Source organism: Coregonus lavaretus, assembly GCF_964263955.1.
Source record: "Coregonus lavaretus genome assembly, chromosome: 1".
NCBI classification, from domain to species: Eukaryota; Metazoa; Chordata; class Actinopteri; order Salmoniformes; family Salmonidae; genus Coregonus; species Coregonus lavaretus.
Genome location: NC_139988.1, coordinates 43,330,175 through 43,348,754, shown reverse-complemented (window position 1 = coordinate 43,348,754; position 18,580 = coordinate 43,330,175). Strand labels below are relative to the sequence as shown.

Here is an 18,580-nt window from a genome sequence, read left to right as displayed (position 1 = left end):
AGGTGAGTCAGCATTCTACCTTAAACGCTCTGTCGTGCCCTCTCTCTTTTCTTTTGAGACTGGAGTTGTTTGCATTATAACAAGTGCTCAGCATTGTTACATGAACCTTAAAGTCCTGATGTTCTCAAAGTGTTTAGTCCATGTTAGCTTGAATTGTTACTGTAGCATATCTTTAATGTATGTTCTGTGTAGATCAAGTTAGCTTTGAACTGGGCAAAAGTTTCAGGGTAGAGGATAGAGGTTGTATTGAGCCAATTGGAAGCTGAGGATGATTTGGTGACCAAGGTAGTCTGAGTGGCCAGGTGGGGAATTTAGCCAGGACACCGGGTTTACACCCCTAATCTTACAATAATTATCATGAGATCTTTAGTGACTTCAAATAACAATACATTTTGCAGCAAGCCTGCAGTGGGATGCAGTGTGGTATGGCTAGCCAGAAAATGTATTAGTAATATGTAAGAAAAGCAGAGACCTTTGGGGCTTCTTTGTGCACATCTCTTCCTCACTCTCTTGAAAGTGACAGTGTCTCTCCTTTTTCTCACTTGTTTCTGCCGCATTGAAGGTCTATTTGTCTCACTCCCTGGCAGTCTCTTGGCAAGGATTTTTATATAATTGAGTGATCTGTCATTTTTATAGTCTGCATCAATAAATTGGACTCTTGTGTGAACTGTGTCCATCAAAAACAATTCAGCTATCCCTAACAATCCTCATCTGACACTTCTCGAATCTGTCTGCTCGTTATAAACTCCCAGGGGGTCTTTTGAAAAGGAGATTGGTATGAAAGGACCTCCTGCTGGTTGTGTTACCACCAGGGTAGGGGGCCTATGTGGTGTCTGTAGCAGAGGAACAGTGCACATCCCTGCACTGTAAACCCCAATGTTCTCTCATTACTCAAACCCATTGCACTTAATATATCTGAGTACAGTTGCTTAAAGTGATTTTGTAGTCATTACTCAAACCGATAGTCACTGTGACCCTGTAGGGGTCCAGATTTGAGTTGTATCAGCTTAAAATGTTGAGTAAGGCCCCAAATAAGCCACGTCTCCATATAATTTCCCAGTGTGCCTTGTCTTTTCGAGTGAATTGGAGAGTTACCACCATGACTGTATTTGTTAGTGACATGGTTCTTGAATTCATTCATTTTCAGTCATGTGGCGTTCACCAAATGAATTCCTAGGCAAATTGTATCATTATAATTAAACTCTTTATGACATTACATATCTAATAAGGCCGTATTTCAAGGCCTAGCAAAATGTCGGTAACTTTCCCAAAATTCCCAGATGTAAAAAAAAATAATCCTGGTTGAACGATTTCCAGTAATCTTCCAACCGGGATTTCTGGAAAAACTGGAAAATGTACCAGAACTTTGCAACCATACCTGCAAGTCACTTTACGCTGGTTTGCAAAGTTATGTGTAATTCCTATTGGAATTCAGCCAGAGTTACGATATTGTTATGTGAATAATTCAATCTCAATGGTTGAACTCAACTATTTCAGTGTCTCTGTGCGTCTCCCAAAAGGTTGTAATGCTTTTGGATCAAGAGTCCCGGTCTGCATAGTCAGGCCTTTATTCATTGAGAATTCTGTTATCACAATTTCAGAGTCCATCTTTCATACTGACACGTCATATAAAAAATCCCACCCCGCTTTAGGAGGGCTGTATTTTTCCACTGTACATGGGTTTAGCTCATGTTTTCCTCTGCTCACACACATATGTTCTTATCATAGTTTACTCCCTGCATTCCTCAGTTATCGCCGTTCTCACAATATTCTGACTGCCTCATTGTACTTCTAACTAAGCTACACATATTATCAGATTATAGTCTTATGATTCTAACACTTTTCACACAGTTTCAGGGTTTAATAATTAGTCATGATTAATTTACCAAATTCTTGTATCAGATATCCAACAGTTGGAATTTTTATTCACCCGCAACCTTCATTCAGAATGACTGCCAGGGTTAGAAACAATATGAGACTACCTAAGTCATTTAAACAGGAACAACCATTTCAGTAACGGGTGCAAAAAAATCAAACTAAATTATTGGATTAGTTTAGAAACGTATGTTATTTATCGTTGTGTAGCATAAGATTAATAAATCAATCACTGAATTTACATGCAAAAACACAGATATTATTATTACCTGCAGTAGAGCATGCTGGGATTTAAATAAATTTAGTTTATGTGAATTCTCGTTTAGCTTTGAGTCAGTAACACAAACATTTTAAGTAATACTGACTTTTCATGGACAATGACTTCAACTTACTAGAAGTATTTAAGTTAAATATGCCTTGGGGTTTACTGTGGGGTTCACTTTGGGAGATGGGATGTCAATCACAACAGTGTGGATCTGAGCATTTCACAAAACATAGTTAACCTGCAGCCATGACTCACTCCAAATACACTATATATACAAACGTATGTGGACACCCCTTCAAATTAGTGGATTAGGCTATTTCAGCCACACCCGTTGCAGAAATGTGTATAAAATCGAGCACACCGCCATGCAATCTCCATAGACAAACATTGACAATAGATTAGCCTTACTAAAGAGCTCAGTGACTTTCAACGTGGCACCATCAAGTCAGTTCATCAAATGTCTGCCCTACTAGAGCTGCCCCGGACAACTGTAAGTGCTGTTATTGTGATGTGGAAATGTCTATGAGCAACAACGGCTCAGCCGTGAAGTGTAGTCATTACACAAAGAACGGGACTGGCAAGTGCTGAAGCGCTTAGCCCGTAAAAATCGTCTGTCCTCGGTTGCAACACTCACTACTGAGTTCCAAACTGCCTCTGGAAGCAACGTCAGCACAATAACTGTTCGTCAGGACCTTCATGAAACGGGTCTCCATGGACGAGCAGCTGCACACAAGCCTAAGATCACCATGCGCAATGCTTTACACCTCTCCCCGTCAGGAGAGGGGTAAAGCTTGCCGCCATTGGACTCTGGCGCAGTGGAAACGTGTTCTCTGGAGTGGTGAATCACGCTCCACCATCTGGCAGTCCGACAGATGAATCTGGGTTTGGCGGATACCAGGAGAACGCTACCTGCCCCAATGCCACTAGAGATCCTGGTTCGAATCCAGGCTCTGTCGTAGCCGGCCGTGACCGGGAGGCCCATGGGGCGGCGCACAATTGGCCCAGTGTCGTCCAGGGTAGGGGAGGGAATGGCCGGCAGGGATGTAGCTCAGTTGGTAGAGCATGGTGTTTGCAACGCCAGGGTTGTGGGTTCGATTCCCATGGGGGGACAGTATAAAAAAATAAAATAATGTATGCACTCACTAACTGTAAGTCGCTCTGGATAAGAGCGTCAGCTGAATGACTAAAATGTAAATGTAAAGTTTGGTGGAGGAGGAATAATGGTCTGGGGCTGTTTTTCATGGTTCAGGCTAGGTCCCTTAGTTCCAGTGAAGGAAAATCTTAACGCTATGACATTCTTGACAATTCTGTGCTTCCAACTTTGTGGCAACAGTTTGGGGAAGGCCCTTTCCTGTTTTGGCATGACAATGCCCCCGTGCACAAAGCGAGGTCCATACAGAAATGGTTTGTCGAGATCGTTGTGGAAGAACTTGACAGGCCTGCACAGAGCTCTGACCTCAACCCCATCGAACACCTTTGGGATGAATTGCGAGCCAGTCCTAATCACCCAACATCAGTGCCCGACTTCACTAATGCTCTTGTGGAAGCAAGTCCCTGCAGCAATTTTCCAACATCTAGTGGAAAGGCTTCCCAGAAGAGTAGCGGCTGTTATAGCAAGAAAGGGGGGATCAACTCCATATTGATGCCCATGATTTTGGAATGAGATGTTCGACGAGCAGGTGTCCACATACTTTTGGTCATATAGTGTATCTCTACCTCTCTGTGCATGTGTATTGTCTGTCAGTCAGTCTGTCTGTCTGTCTGTCTGTCTGTTTGTCTGTCTTCTAGTCTCTCTTTATCTCCCGCACTCCCACTCTACCTGTGTGTCGCCTCTTTTTTACTGTACAGAATATACTGTTTGTATTGCTCAGTTACAGTGCCTTCGGAAAGTTTTCAGACCCCTTGACTTTTTCCACATTTTGTTACGTTACAGCCTTATTCTAAAATGGATTAAATAAATAAAACATCCTCAGTAATCTACACACAATACTGTCACGCCCTGACCTTAGAGATCCCTTTTATTCTCTATTTGGTTAGGTCAGGGTGTGATTTGGGTGGGCATTCTAGTTTTTCTATTTCTTTGTTGGCTGGGTATGGTTCCCAATCAGAGGCAGCTGTCTATCGTTGTCTCTGATTGGGGATCATACTTAGGCAGCCTTTTTCCCACCTTAGTTTGTGGGATCTTGTTTTTGTATAGGTGCTTTGTTAGCCTGCAGAACTTTACGTTCGTGTGTGTTTTGTTGTTTTGTCGGTGTTCATTGAATAAATGAAAATGTTCGCCTACCACGCTGCACCTTGGTCCGAGCCGTAAATACACGAGCGTGACAAATACCCCATAATGACGAAGTGAAAACAGGTTTTTAGAAATTTTTGCAATTTTATAAAACATAAAAAACAGATACCTTATTTACATAAATATTCAGACCCTTTGCGATGAGACTCAAAATTGAGCTCATGTGCATCTTGTTTCCATTTATGATCCTTGAGATGTTTCTACAACTTGATCTACATCCTGTGGTAAATTCAATTGATTGGACATGATATGGAAAGGCACATACCTGTCTATATAAGGTCCCACAGTCGACAGTGCATGTCAGAGCAAAATCCAAGCCATGAGGTCAAAGGAATTGTTCGTAGAGCACCGAGACAGGATTGTGTCGAGGCACAGATCTGGGGAGGGTACCAATACATTTCTGCAGCATTGAAGTTCCCCAAGAACACAGTGGCCTCCATCATTCTTAAATAGAAGAAGTTTGGAACCACCAAGACTCTTCCTAGAGCTGGCCCACCCGGCCAAACTGAGCAATCGGGGGAGAAGGGCCTTGGTCAGGGAGGTGACCTAGAAGACCTTTCAACAGGACAACGACCGTAAGCACACAGCCGAGACAACTCTGGAGTGGCTTCGGGACAAGTCTCTGAATGTCCTTGAGTGGCCCAGCCAGAGCCCGGACTTGAACCCGATCGAACATCTCTGGCGAGACCTGAAAATAGCTGTGCAGCAACGTAATGTAATAAATTTTAGAAGAAGGCTGTAACCTAAAAAAATGTGGAAAAGGTCACGGGGTATGAATTCTTTCCGAAGGCACTGTACAAAGTAGATCGGTGCATTATGATACACTAGTTGATGGATACTGAAGCAAACATCTGTCAGGTGGAGGAGGGCTTAGCCTAGTGTGCAGACATACATACACATACAAACACACACACACACACACACACACACATGCTCTCCTCTCTCCTCTTTACTACTCCTCTTAATTCTGGCCTTTGTGCTGAATTTTTGTTGAAGAGTACAGTAACAAGTGTGCTGTTGTTGTGCCTCCTTTTCACAGCAGCGCTAATGAGGGAAACAAGGACGGAGAACAGAAAAATAATTCAATCTCTGACAAGAACTGTTCTCTGTATTTTGGGCTGTACCATACAAATGTCAAATGTCAATTTGACTTGATTCCATGCAGAGAATTGCCATGCAGAGAATTGCCATGGAGACAAAGCCTGAGAATACAAAGGGATCCGGAAGCATTTCTTCTGATCACTTACTAGAGCTCTAGGAAATCAATTGGAGAGGTGTAATGAATACCTATATGTACTCCTGAGTGGCGCAGTGGTCTAAGGCACTGCATCGCAGTGCTAACTGTGCCACTAGAGATCCTGGTTCGAATCCAGGCTCTGTCGCAGCCGGCCGCGACCGGGAGACTCATGGGCGGCGCACAATTGGCCCAGCGTCGTCCAGGGTAGGGGAGGGAATGGCTGGCAGGGATGTAGCTCAGTTGATAGAGCATGGCGTTTGCAACGCCAGGGTTGTGGGTTCGATTCCCACGGGGGGCCAGTATAAAAATAAATAAAAAATGTATTCACTAACTGTAAGTCGCTCTGGATAAGAGCGTCTGCTAAATGACTAAAATGTAAATGTAAAATGTTAATGTTTCTGAAAATTGAAGGTTCTGAAGTTCACATCACAGTCGGAACACATTTAGCTCCATGGATCGCTCCATGGATCACTCTGCGGACAATGTCTCATAAGGGTCTCAAAGTCTGTCAATGACTCTTATTACTGTCATTTTAGCCAACAATAGGAAGGGCTATGTTCTAATAACAGGCTATGTCGCTAATATCAGGCGAAGAAGAAGAGAGCAGTAACATCATCAGTTAGAAGATATTCTAGGAAGTAGTCCTGCCCTTGGAGAAATATGGGTGGACCTGAAAGGACCGATTAAACCCCTGGCCATACAGTAAAGATGTGTATGACATAGATTACATATTGGTTCTATTTCTAATACTCATTTGGATGTGTCACTATGAGATTTGCTTAGGCGGATCACTAACTTGAAGAACCAACGTCGTTTGTACACAGACAGGTGGAGTGGCGAATGAGGTGAGCGCCTCTCCTCCTTATAAGGAGCCACTCGCCAATCCTCTGGTCATGCTGCAACATGATATCTTAGGAAAGGTAAAATGTCACAGTAGCTCACCCTCCCCTTCTCTGTCTGTTGACTCTCTCTCTCCCTTCCCTCCTCTATTTCCCCCTCCCTCCCTCCCTCCTTCACCCTCTCCCTCTCTCTCTCCCTCATGCAGACAGACAGACAGACAGGCCGCCAGACAGACAGGCAGACAGACACAGACAGACAGACAGACAGACAGACAGACAGACAGACAGACAGACAGACAGACAGGCAGGCAGGCAGGCAGGCAGGCAGGCAGGCAGGCAGGCAGGCAGGCAGGCAGGCAGGCAGGCAGGCAGGCAGGCAGGCAGGCAGGCAGGCAGGCAGGCAGGCAATCTGCAGACAGAGAGATAGTCCCCAAATAAAATGTAAAGGAAGTTTGTTCTGAAGTGTCTGTCCTATATCTGAGAGATATAAGAAAGATCCGGAAACAGTAGTAAAAGAAATTACACATATTTAACCCCTTATTTTTGGCACTAATTAGTCTAAGCAATATATAATTCTACCAAGCTACAGTGAGGGAAAAAAGTATGTGATCCCCTGCTGATTTTGTACATTTGCCCACTGACAAAGAAATGATCAGTCTATAATTTTAATGGTAGGTTTATTTGAACAGTGAGAGACAGAATAGCAACAAAAAAGTACTTGATGGCAAAACCCTTGTTGGAAATCACAGAGGTCAGACGTTTCTTGTAGTTGGCCACCAGGTTTGCACACATCTCAGGAGGGATTTTGTCCCACTCCTCTTTGCAGATCTTCTCCAAGTCATTAAGGTTTCGAGCCTGATGTTTGGCAACTCGAACCTTCAGCTCCCTCCACAGATTTTCTATGGGATTAAGGTCTGGAGACTGGCTAGGCCACTCCAGGACCTTAATGTGCTTCTTCTTGAGCAACTCATTTGTTGCCTTGGCCGTGTGTTTTGGGTCATTATCATGCTGGAATACCCATCCACGACCCATTTTCAATGCCCTGGCTGAGGGAAGGCGGTTCTCACCCAAGATTTGACGGTACATGGCCCCGTCCATCGTCCCTTTGATGCAGTGAAGTTGTCCTGTCCCTTTAGCAGAAAAACACCCCCAAAGCATAATGTTTCCACCTCCATGTTTGACGGTGGGGATGGTGTTCTTGGGGTCATAGGCAGCATTCCTCCTCCTCCAAACACGGCGAGTTGAGTTGATGCCAAAGAGCTCCATTTTGTTCTCATCTGACCACAACACTTTCACCCAGTTCTCCTCTGAATCATTCAGATGTCCATTGGCAAACTTCAGACTGGCCTGAATATTTGCTTTCTTGAGCAGGGGGACCTTGCGGGCGCTGCAGGATTTCAGTCCTTCACGGCGTAGTGTGTTACCAACTGTTTTCTTGGTGACTATGGTCCCAGCTGCCTTGAGATCATTGACAAGATTATCCCGTGTAGTTCTGGGCTGCTTCCTCACCGTTCTCATGATCATTGCAACTCCACAAGGTGAGATCTTGCATGGAGCCCCAGGCCGAGGGAGATTGACAGTTATTTTGTGTTTCTTCCATTTGCGAATAATCGCACCAACTGTTGTCACCTTCTCACCAAGCTGCTTGGCGATGGTCTTGTAGCCATTCCAGCCTTGTGTAGGTCTACAATCTTGTCCCTGACATCCTTGGAGAGCTCTTTGGTCTTGGCCATGGTGGAGAGTTTGGAATCTGATTGATTGATTGCTTCTGTGGACAGGTGTCTTTTATACAGTTAACAAGCTGAGATTAGGAGCACTCCCTTTAAGAGTGTGCTCCTAATCTCAGCTCGTTACCTGTATAAAAGACACCTGGGAGCCAGAAATCTTTCTGATTGAGAGGGGGTCAAATACTTATTTCCCTCATTAAAATGCAAATCAATTTATAACATTTTTGACATGCGTTTTTCTGGATTATTTTGTTGTTATTCTGTCTCTCACTGTTCAAATAAACCTACCATTAAAATTATTGACTGATCATTTCTTTGTCAGTGGGCAAACGTACAAAATCAGCAGGGGATCAAATACTTTTTTCCCTCACTGTATATGGAATTGTTTTAACAAGGATCATTTTGCTATTTGATTTTGAATTTTAAAAAAGTATAAAAAAATATATACAAAAATTAATTGATGACAATTTGTATTTTCTATTAGCCCATACAAACACATTGAATAACATATTCACTACATGGAACAGAGAGTCCCCCCCAAAAAAATCAAAAGGAAGTTTGTTCTAAACATGTCTAACCTATATCTGAGAGATATAAGAAACATCAGGGGACAGTCTTTTATTTGTACATGTATTTAACACCTTATTTCCGGCACTAAACATTCTCCATATACAGTTGAAGTCGTAAGTTTAAATGCACCTTAGCCAAATACATTTAAACTCAGTTTTTCACAATTCCTGACATTTAATCCTAGTAAAAATTCCCTGTTTTAGGTCAGTTAGGATCACCACTTTATTTTAAGAATGTGAAATGTCAGAATAATAGTAGAGAGAATGATTTATTTCAGCTTTAATTTCTTTCATCACATTCCCAGTGGGTCAGCAGTTTACATACACTCAATTAGTATTTGTTAGCATTGTCTTTAAATTGTTTATCTTGGGTCAACCATTTCTGGTAGCCTTCCACCAGCTTCCCACAATAAGTGGGGTGAATTTTGGCCCATTCCTCCTGACAGAGCTGGTGTAACTGAGTCAGATTTGTAGGCCTCCTTGCTCGCACATGCTTTTTCAGTTCTGCTCACATATTTTCTATAGGATTGAGGTCAGGGCTTTGTGATGGCCACTCCAACACCTTGACTTTGTTGTCCTTAAGCCATTTTGCCACAACTTTGGAAGCATGCTTGGGGTCATTGTCCATTTGGAAGACCCATTTGCAACCAAGCTTTAACTTCCTGACTGATGTCTTGAGATGTTGCTTCTATATATCCACATAATCTTCCTTCCTCATGATGCCATCTATTTTGTGAAGTGCACCAGTCCGTCCTGCAGCAAAGCACCCCCACAGCATGATCCTGCCACCCCCGTGCTTCACGGTTGTGATGGTGTTCTTCGGCTTGCAAGCAACCCCCTTTTTCCTCCAAACATAACGATGGTCATTATGGCCAAACAGTACGTTCATCTCTAGGAGACAGAACACGTCTCCTTCCTGAGCGGTATGACGGCTGCGTGGTCCCATGGTGTTTATACCTGCGTACTATTGTTTGTACAGATGCGGCAGGTAGCTTAGTGGTTAAGAGCGTTGTGCCAGTAACCGAAAGGTCTCTGGTTCTAATCCCTGAGCCGACTAGGTGAAAAATCTGTCGATGTGCCCTTGAGCAAGGCACTTAACCCTAATTGCTCATGTAAGTCGCTCTGGATAAGAGCGTCTGCTAAATGACTAAAATGTAAATGTAAATGAACGTGGTACCTTCAGGTGTTAGGAAATTGCTCCCAAGGATGAACCAGACTTGTGGAGGTCTACCATCATTTTTCTGAGGTCTTGGCTAATTTCTTTTGATTTTCCCATGATGTCAAGCAAAGAGGCACTGAAATTGAAGGTAGGCCTTGAAATACATCAACAGGTACACCTCCAATTGACTCAAATGATGTCAATTAACTTCTAAAGCCATGACATCATTTGTTTAAAGGCCAACATCCAAGCTGTTTAAAGGCACAGTCAACTTAGTGTATGTAAACTTCTGACCCACTGGAATTGTGATACAGTGAATTATAAGTGAAATAATCTGTCTGTAAACAATAGTTGGAAAATGCACAAAGTAGATGTCCTAACCGACTTGCCAAAACTATAGTTTGTTAACAAGAAATTTGTGGAGTGGTTGAAAAACGAGTTTTAATGACTCCAACCTAAGTGTATGTGAACTTCCGACTTCAACTGTACATGTAGGTATAGTTAAAGTGACTATGCATGGACAATAAACAGAGAGTAGCAGCAGCGTAAAAGAGGGGGTGGGGGGTGCAATGCAAATAGTCCGGGTAGCCATTTGATTATCTGTTCAGGAGTCTTATGGCTTTGGGGTAGAAGCTGTAAAGAAGCCTTTGGACCTAGACTCGGTGCTCCGGTACCACTTGCCGTGCAGTAGCATAGAGAACAGTCTATGACTAGGGTGGCTGGAATCTTTGACAATTTTTAGGGCCGTCCTCTGACACCGCCTGGTATAGAGGTCCTGAATGGCAGGAAGCTTGGCCCCAGTGATGTACTGGGCCATACGCACTACCCTCTGTAGTGCCTTGCGGTCGGAGGCCAAGCAGTTGCCATACCAGGCAGTGATGCAACCAGTCAGGATGCTCTCGATGGTGCAGCTGTATAACTTTTTGAGGATCTAAGGAACCATGCCAAATCTTTTCAGTCTCCTGAGGGGGAATAGGCTTTGTCGTGCCCTCTTCACTACTGTCTTGGTGTGTTTGGACCATTATAGTTTGTTGGTGATGTGGACACCAAGGAACTTGAAGCTCTCAACCTGCTCCACTACAGCCCCGTCGATGAGAATGGGGGCGTGCTCGGTCCTTCTTTTCCTGTAGTCCACTTTGTCTTTGATCAAAAGTGTGACATTGGTGGATGCGGTGGATTGAGACACATCCAATGGAGAAAAAAAATAGATATCTCTAGCTTAAACTGACAGACTTTTATGGGAATTGTTTATTATTATGCTAATTAGATTTACGCAGGGGAGCGGACTTCGACTCTAGAGGGTTAGGGTTATGGCGAGGGTTAGGTTTGGGGTTGAGCCATGATGTGGACATGATGCTAGGGTTGGGTTGATTTTAGAGTTTGTCTGTATGCCTGCCTACCTGCCTGGCTCCCTGTATCTCTGTCTGTGAGTGGATCTGTATATCTGTCTGTCTGTTTGTCTGTCTGTCTGTCTGTCTGTCTGTCTGTCTGTCTGTCTGTCTGTCTGTCTGTCTGTCTGTCTGTCTGTCTGTCTGTCTGTCTGTCTGTCTGTCTGTCTGTCTGTCTGTCTGTCTGTCTGTCTGTCTGTCTGTCTGTCTGTCTGTCTGTCTGTCTGTCTGTCTGCCTGTCTGCCTGCCTGTCTGTCTGTCTGTCTGTCTGTCTGTCTGAGTCTTACACCAATTTACCCATTGTAGCTTTATCTATGGCTTTTTTGCCTTGAATGCAATGTATTAGCTTACTGTATGCACCAATGCCCTTGATACATATGTATGCATCAATATCCTGTCTGTGGAGGTGGGAAAGTGGAGGAAGTAGTGGAGGTGGGAGAGAGAGGAGGGAGATGGAGAGACATAGCATAGAGAAGGGGGGAAAGAAGGAGGGAGATAGAATGGAGAGTGGAGGATAGAGAGAGAGAGAGAGAGAGAGAGAGAGAGAGAGAGAGAGAGAGAGAGAGAGATACTCATCTTTTCCCATTGACTGCAATGTATTCGCTTACGAATCAACCCTGTGATATTCATATTTTCCCATTGACTACAATGTATTGACATAAGCGTCAACCCTATGACACTGATGTTTTTCTATTGACATAAGCGTCAACACTGTGACACTAATCTTTTCCCATTGACTGCAATTTATTGACAATCTGATTAAATTGTTTGAAGCTTATCTTTTCCCATTGACTGCTATGTATTGAGAAAATTGATAGCCTCGATTCCCTCCCCTCACTGTCTGACGACTTGGTGTCAGGGGAGGGCGAGCTAGGTGTTGACGAGTAGGCTCTCCTAGCCTGGACATGCACAATATGGAGGAATCCGGCTTTTGCAACCCTCCCATGGTGGAGCCGTCACTGCCTGACCCCACCAACCTATATGCCGTGCTACTAACACTGCCGATACTTCCTTCTCTGGAAAGATGGAGTTATTTTCTGCTAACTTTTTCACTAAGACGTACAAAGCCGTAACATGAGCTCAGTCAATAAGAGCACTTAAAATGATCAATTTTTTTATGGCTTACCAGGCCGAGTTACTGGAGGAGGTGGGGAAGCAACTTGACTCGGATACCCTGGATCCAGATGCTTGGGATGAGATCTGAACCTCTGCGCCTCCTGTTGTGCCATCCAAGGCTGTGGTCGTACCATGAGCCTGGCGGTGGTGGGAGAGAGGGTACTTAGGTTAAGCTTGTCCAGTTTAACAGACAAAGAAAAAGTGGACCTCCTGGATGCCCCTGTGACACCAAAGGAGTTGTTTTGGCAGCTGTCGCGTAAGAAAGAAGGCGAAGCCTCCCACTTCTGCCTGCCCCGCAAACCTGGGCCCTGTGGCAGCCCGTTTGTCACAGCAACTCGCCCCAGCCTCACAGCAGGGAAGAGGCATCAAGCTGGCCCTAGGGGGAAACCCCTAGGGGAAACCCCCGGCGACACAGAAGACTGCCAATACCTAGGTTAAGCCCTTGAACCAGAGCAAACCTGGAGGTAAACAGTCCTTTGCTGCAGCAAGGTTCCGCACTCTTAACCCCCCTAAGGGGGGGTGGGGGGCAAGAGGGGTCGACCATCCTAGGGCGCAGCCCTAAAGGCAATGGAGGATAGCGCGCAAAGCCTACGGCTCCCTTCCCTACTTCCCGGGTTTAACGTGAGCCATTCCTCCCCCTCTCCGCCTCACGCTTTAGCGGCAAGGCACGTCTGTGTTTTAGAAAAAAAATCAGTAGCAGCGCACTTTGGTGACACTGCTCACATGAGAAAATGGAGGAAATGCACTTCACCCCCAAGTGCTATCCTCCCTTGGACTCCCTTGGCACCTTCTCAGGTTCCAGCCATGGACGAAAGTCAGCGTGTCCACCCTCCCTCCGGTCTCTTCTGACATACAGTACGGAGCAGGACCCGGAACATATTCCAGTCCACGTGATCAAAACAGTCTTGGAGTGTGAATTCTGATTGGTCATATGTTTATAGGTTTTTACCAGTTGGATGTCACTGCGCCTTCGTTGGCGTATACTTCCTCAGTGTCGGCGCCTCTGAGGGGTGATACTATTGGGACTAGTCCGGCTAACCTATATATTGCGGAATACATATGGCTCACATATTACTAAATAACAATAAAACAGCCACTTCAATATAACTAAGAAAAACAAGCAAAGGAAGAAAGGCATGCTTGAGAATGACCAAAGGATGCGCGAGTGGCTCCTTATAAGGAGGGGAGGGGCTCACCTCATTCACCACTCGACCTGTCTGTCTCCAACAGACGTTGTGTGATTAGTTTTTCAAGTAAGTGATCCGCCCGAGCGAATCCCATAGTGATACATCTCACTCATATTCTCATAGAACCGGGGTTACGCAAGTAACCCTACATTTTCTATGCCTCTGGCTCCCATGCATACCTTTTTTAACTTTATTAAAACAGCATCATCCCATCATTGATCTCATATAAACCCTTTAAATCTCACTGTGTTGAAATGATTAAGCAGTGATTATCCAACTGCTATTTCCATTCAAGATAGCATCACTAAGGAGTAGTTACTGTAAGTGGAGTATCAGTTCAAAACAGAGCCCAGACGGTGAAAATAAACCATGTCCTCTAAATATAAGCCTGAGAAGTTATTGGTCCTCTGAAGCTCAATTGGTAGAGCATGGCACTTGTAGCACCAGGGTAGTGGGTTCGAACCCCGGGACCACCCATACGTAAAAATGTATGCACACATGACTGTAAGTCACTTTGAATAAAAGCGTCTGCTAAATGGCATATTATTCTATTATTATAAGTTGAAGGAGTACCTTGGGACCAGTTGTTTTATGCTTGCTGATACAGGAAGTGTACTCATCACTGTCTTTATCAGCCACATTCCAATTATTGTATCAGTTTCATATTCCAGGTCTTAAGCCTAAGTGGAGGCCTATCTTTTTACTCATTATTACACATTATTTTTGGAAGAGCATCATTCAACCTACTATATTCAGTTATTAGAATTTGTTTTACATCTTAATGATTTGGCTTGTAATCCTTGGCTTGTTGTTCTTAGTTATATTTATTGTACTGTACTATTGAAATGGTTGTTTTATTGTATGTGAGCCATATGTATTCCACAATATAGGTTCATTACTCTGGTGACAATAGCAGTGACTAATTGTTCAATTAATTGTTTAAGGGAAGCGTGGAACTAAACTAGCACTGCCTGTTGAGAGGAGGAGTTGTTTTCCCACATTAACAGCTATTTTCTAATGTTCCCCCGATTTAAAGAGATGTTGTAGAAGGGCATGAGGTGTTGAAGAGTGAATTGGTATACATATTTCAGACACTATAGTCTAGTAGCACCACAAACATTGTTGACTGAGTAATTTGATTGTAGCCACTAGACTGTTTGTGGCCGACCGCCTTGATTCGGTCTTAGGTAGCAACATTTGAAATTGTGTTTTTTACATTGGATAAAAGTAGAGACTCTGAGCTAGAACATTTTATATAATAAACTGCAGTTGAGAAACAATGGGAAAGTAATTCTGCTTTGAAAGTTGATAAACTTGTAACCCCACTTTTGAGAAAATGGCCCTTGAATGTTTTGGTACACCTACTGTAGAGCTCTTCTTTGTCTACACCCATTCAGCATTGTTCACACCCTCTTAAGTCTTAGCCTCACCCATCTCTTTAAGGATTTATATGTGAGGCCATGTGCTAATCAGAGTGAGTAGTGCAGTAAACAATCAAAGATTTCAAGATTAAACGTGGTGAAAGTAGTAGCCTACAATAAGGAAAAACTCCAGGTAGAAATACACTTTATCTAGTCCTTGGCCTATATCCTAATCTGACTTTGGTGCAGGTCATGTTGTTCTTCACATTACTGTCTCTGGTAAACACACACTATATCAAATACAATCTAAGTTTATTTGTCACATGCACAGGATACAGAAGGTGTAAACAGCACACTGAAATGGTTACTTGCATATTTGCATAGTAGCAATATCAAAAATAGAAATTGTCAATATAAAAAAAAAGAACAAAAAGTGTCAATGCCAGTAGAGAAAGAACAAAATAATATACAGTATGTACAAGAACAATATCAATAACGATATTAGTGATACTGGTGATAGACAATGTAGTTATATGCATACAATAAGGGGTAAAATGGCTGAGCAGCAGGATAAATAAATAAATAGTAGAAGGAACGTATGGCGTGTGTGTTTGTGTTAGGAGGGAGTCATGTGAATGTGCATAGAGGCACTGCAGATCGTCCGGATGACTGGGAATGCTTAGAATACCAGTACAATGTTTATTTGCACAGGCAAACAAAATCCCATAACAATAATTCTCAATGTTCCATTATCACTAGCTTTGACTTAATTACATTCCTTTAATGGGGAACTCAAACCACCTGGTAGCACATATTTTTCAAGAGTTCCTAAAATTTCCAAATTAACAACATTTTAGTAATTCGCCCTCAGTGATGAACTGGTTAATAATTTTTTTATTATGTTTTAGAGGTCACCAACATTTTACAAATGTGTAATTTCCCATTTTATACACAATTATTACTAAACATTTGTGGTAAATGAGGTTCGGTTTTGCTCACGTTCACTTCCTGGTTTTCAACCATCTTTGAATGCATGTTTAAAAAAACTGTGGGAGTCCGATAATGAAAACCACATGATCATTTTATTAAATGACATTGATTGAAATGATGAAATATACCAAACCATTTTTTATTTTTTATTTTTATTTAAAATTGGTTGTCAAAATTAGCCCGAGCTGCCTGTTAAAGGGTTAACGACCGAGTGTGTTTACCTCAGCAGAAGGCATAAAACATTGATGGTATGTGAGCTGCTGTAAACCTGAAAGCGTAGAGAGAGTAAGATTTTACCGTGAAGGCAAGCCCCATAGCAGACTGCTGTCTTGAATCCAGTATGAGACCTGCCAAACAAACATCAAATGCGGAAACTGGAAACGTCGATACAATGCTGTACAGTTTATAGGGGAAGGGAAACAGGAAAGGACATACATTCCTTTTTATTTCTTTTTCTATTATGTAGGCACACCGTCTCTGATCCTGAGGGCTTGTTTGGCCTTTCAGCTCACACTGCAGTAGCCACAAGGCCTAGGGTTCTACTTCTTAGTGATATTTCAAAGTCAAAGCATGTTATTACATGTTAGGGAACAACATATGACTGGTGGTGGAATCTGAAATGGTGGGCTTTTCTGGGTTGTCCATGGGCAAGATAGTTAGCCTATGCCCTATGTTCACCTGAAATATTTAAGCAGAAAGTGTCTGCCATACAAACAAATAATTCAGACAGAATGCTGACACTTTTGTTACAATATTTGGTAGGTGCGGTGTGCAGTTGCTAAACAAAAATGCCTTTGGTTTATTGCCTTATTATGCTCAGTTTGGATCTACAGTAACATAAATCCCTGAATCTACAAACAAGCCTGGATGCTACACACATGCCCCTTAGCGTATCAGTAAGCTCTCTCTGATGGTTCCTCACAATCTTTGGAAGATGTATCTGTGTGAGTAAACCACCCAAGGGATCTACCATCTCTAACCCCGTATTTGCTCAAGTCTGCTCAGTTTGACACTACAGCATAGAAAACCTGTTAGGCTGTATCAAGGCCAGCATTCTCAGTTATGCTGAAGGGCATTGAAGTATTATCTATATTAGAGAACAGCAAGAATAAAAAACTGGAGAAAACAATATAGCACTCTAAAGTGGTACATTAAAAAACATAGTTATGAGATAATCAGCAATATGGATCTCCCGAGGATCTCCCGAGTGGCGCAGTGGTCTAAGGCACTGCATCGCAGTGCTAGCTGTGCCACTAGAGATCCTGGTTCGAATCCAGGCTCTGCTGTAGCCGGCTGCAACCGGGAGACCAATGGGGCGGCGCAAAATTGGCCCAGCGTCGTCCAGGGTAGGGGAGGGAATGGCCGGCAGGTAGGTAGCTCAGTTGGTAGAGCATGGCGTTTGCAACGCCAGGGTTGTGGGTTCGATTCCCACGGGGGGCCAGTATGAAAAAAGATTTTAAAAAAAGAAAAAAGAATAATGTATGCACTAACTGTAAGTCGCTCTGGATAAGAGTGTCTGCTAAATAATGCAATATGGAAGCATGATTAATCTTAATCAAAGGGTCATATTAAAGTCCCAAATTTCATAAATGGCTTTAAGTGGATTTTACTTGGGGATGGAGGGATGGGGGACATGGGGTGGGCATTATATAACTCCAATAGATGTGGTCATCCTACTGGTAATGAGGGGATGAGACGATGTTGTGTAGTCACAGTGTAGCAGAGGTAGTTGGTCAAGACCTCAAGACCAATGTTAGCACAAAGAGCTAACAGATAGAAAATAGCTCAGCGGGCAAACACCGTGAGTCATGTTCACGACCTATGGTGCTTTCAGAAAGTAGCCACACCCCTTGACTTAAAAAAGAAAATGTGTTGTGTTACAGCCTGAATTTAAAATATATGTTTTGTCACTGGCCTACGCACAATTACCCATAATGTCAAATGGGAATTATGTTTTTTGAAATGTTTTTGAATTAATACAAAATGAAAAGCTGAAATGTCTTGAGTCAATAAGTATTCTACCCTTTGTTATGGCAAGCCTAAATAAGTTCAGGAGTAAAACATGTCTTAACCAGTCACATAATAAGTTGCATGGACTCACTCTGTGTGCAATAATAGTGTTTCACATGATTTTTGAATGACTACCTCATCTCTGTACCCCACACATACAATTATCTGTAAGGTCCCTCAGTCGAGCAGTGAATTTCAAACACAGATTAAACCACAAAGACCAGGAAGATTTTATAATGCCTCGCAAAGAAGGGCACCTATTGGTAGATGGGTAAAAATAAAAAAAGCAGACATTGAATATCCCTTTATACATGCTGAAGTTATTAATTACACTTTGGATGATGTATCAGTACAGTGCCTTGCAAAAGTATTCATCCCACTTGGCGTTTTTCCTGTTTTGTTGCATTACAACCTGTAATTTAAATGGATTTTTATTTGGATTTCATGTAATGGACATACACAAAATAGTCCAAATTGGTGAAGTGAAATGAAAAAAATAACTTGTTTCAGAAAATTCTAAAAAATAAATAACGGAAAAGTGGTGTGTGCATACAGTGGAGAGAA

General features: G+C 42.9%; 1 protein-coding gene across 1 annotated transcript in view; it reads left to right on the top strand.

Moving 5' to 3' along the window:
• The window catches only part of LOC311129322 (protocadherin-15-like), a gene marked incomplete at both ends in the record, with an annotated part of 432,090 nt that overhangs the window by 272,052 nt on the left and 141,458 nt on the right, over nucleotides 1–18,580 (top strand). The window lies entirely within an intron of this gene.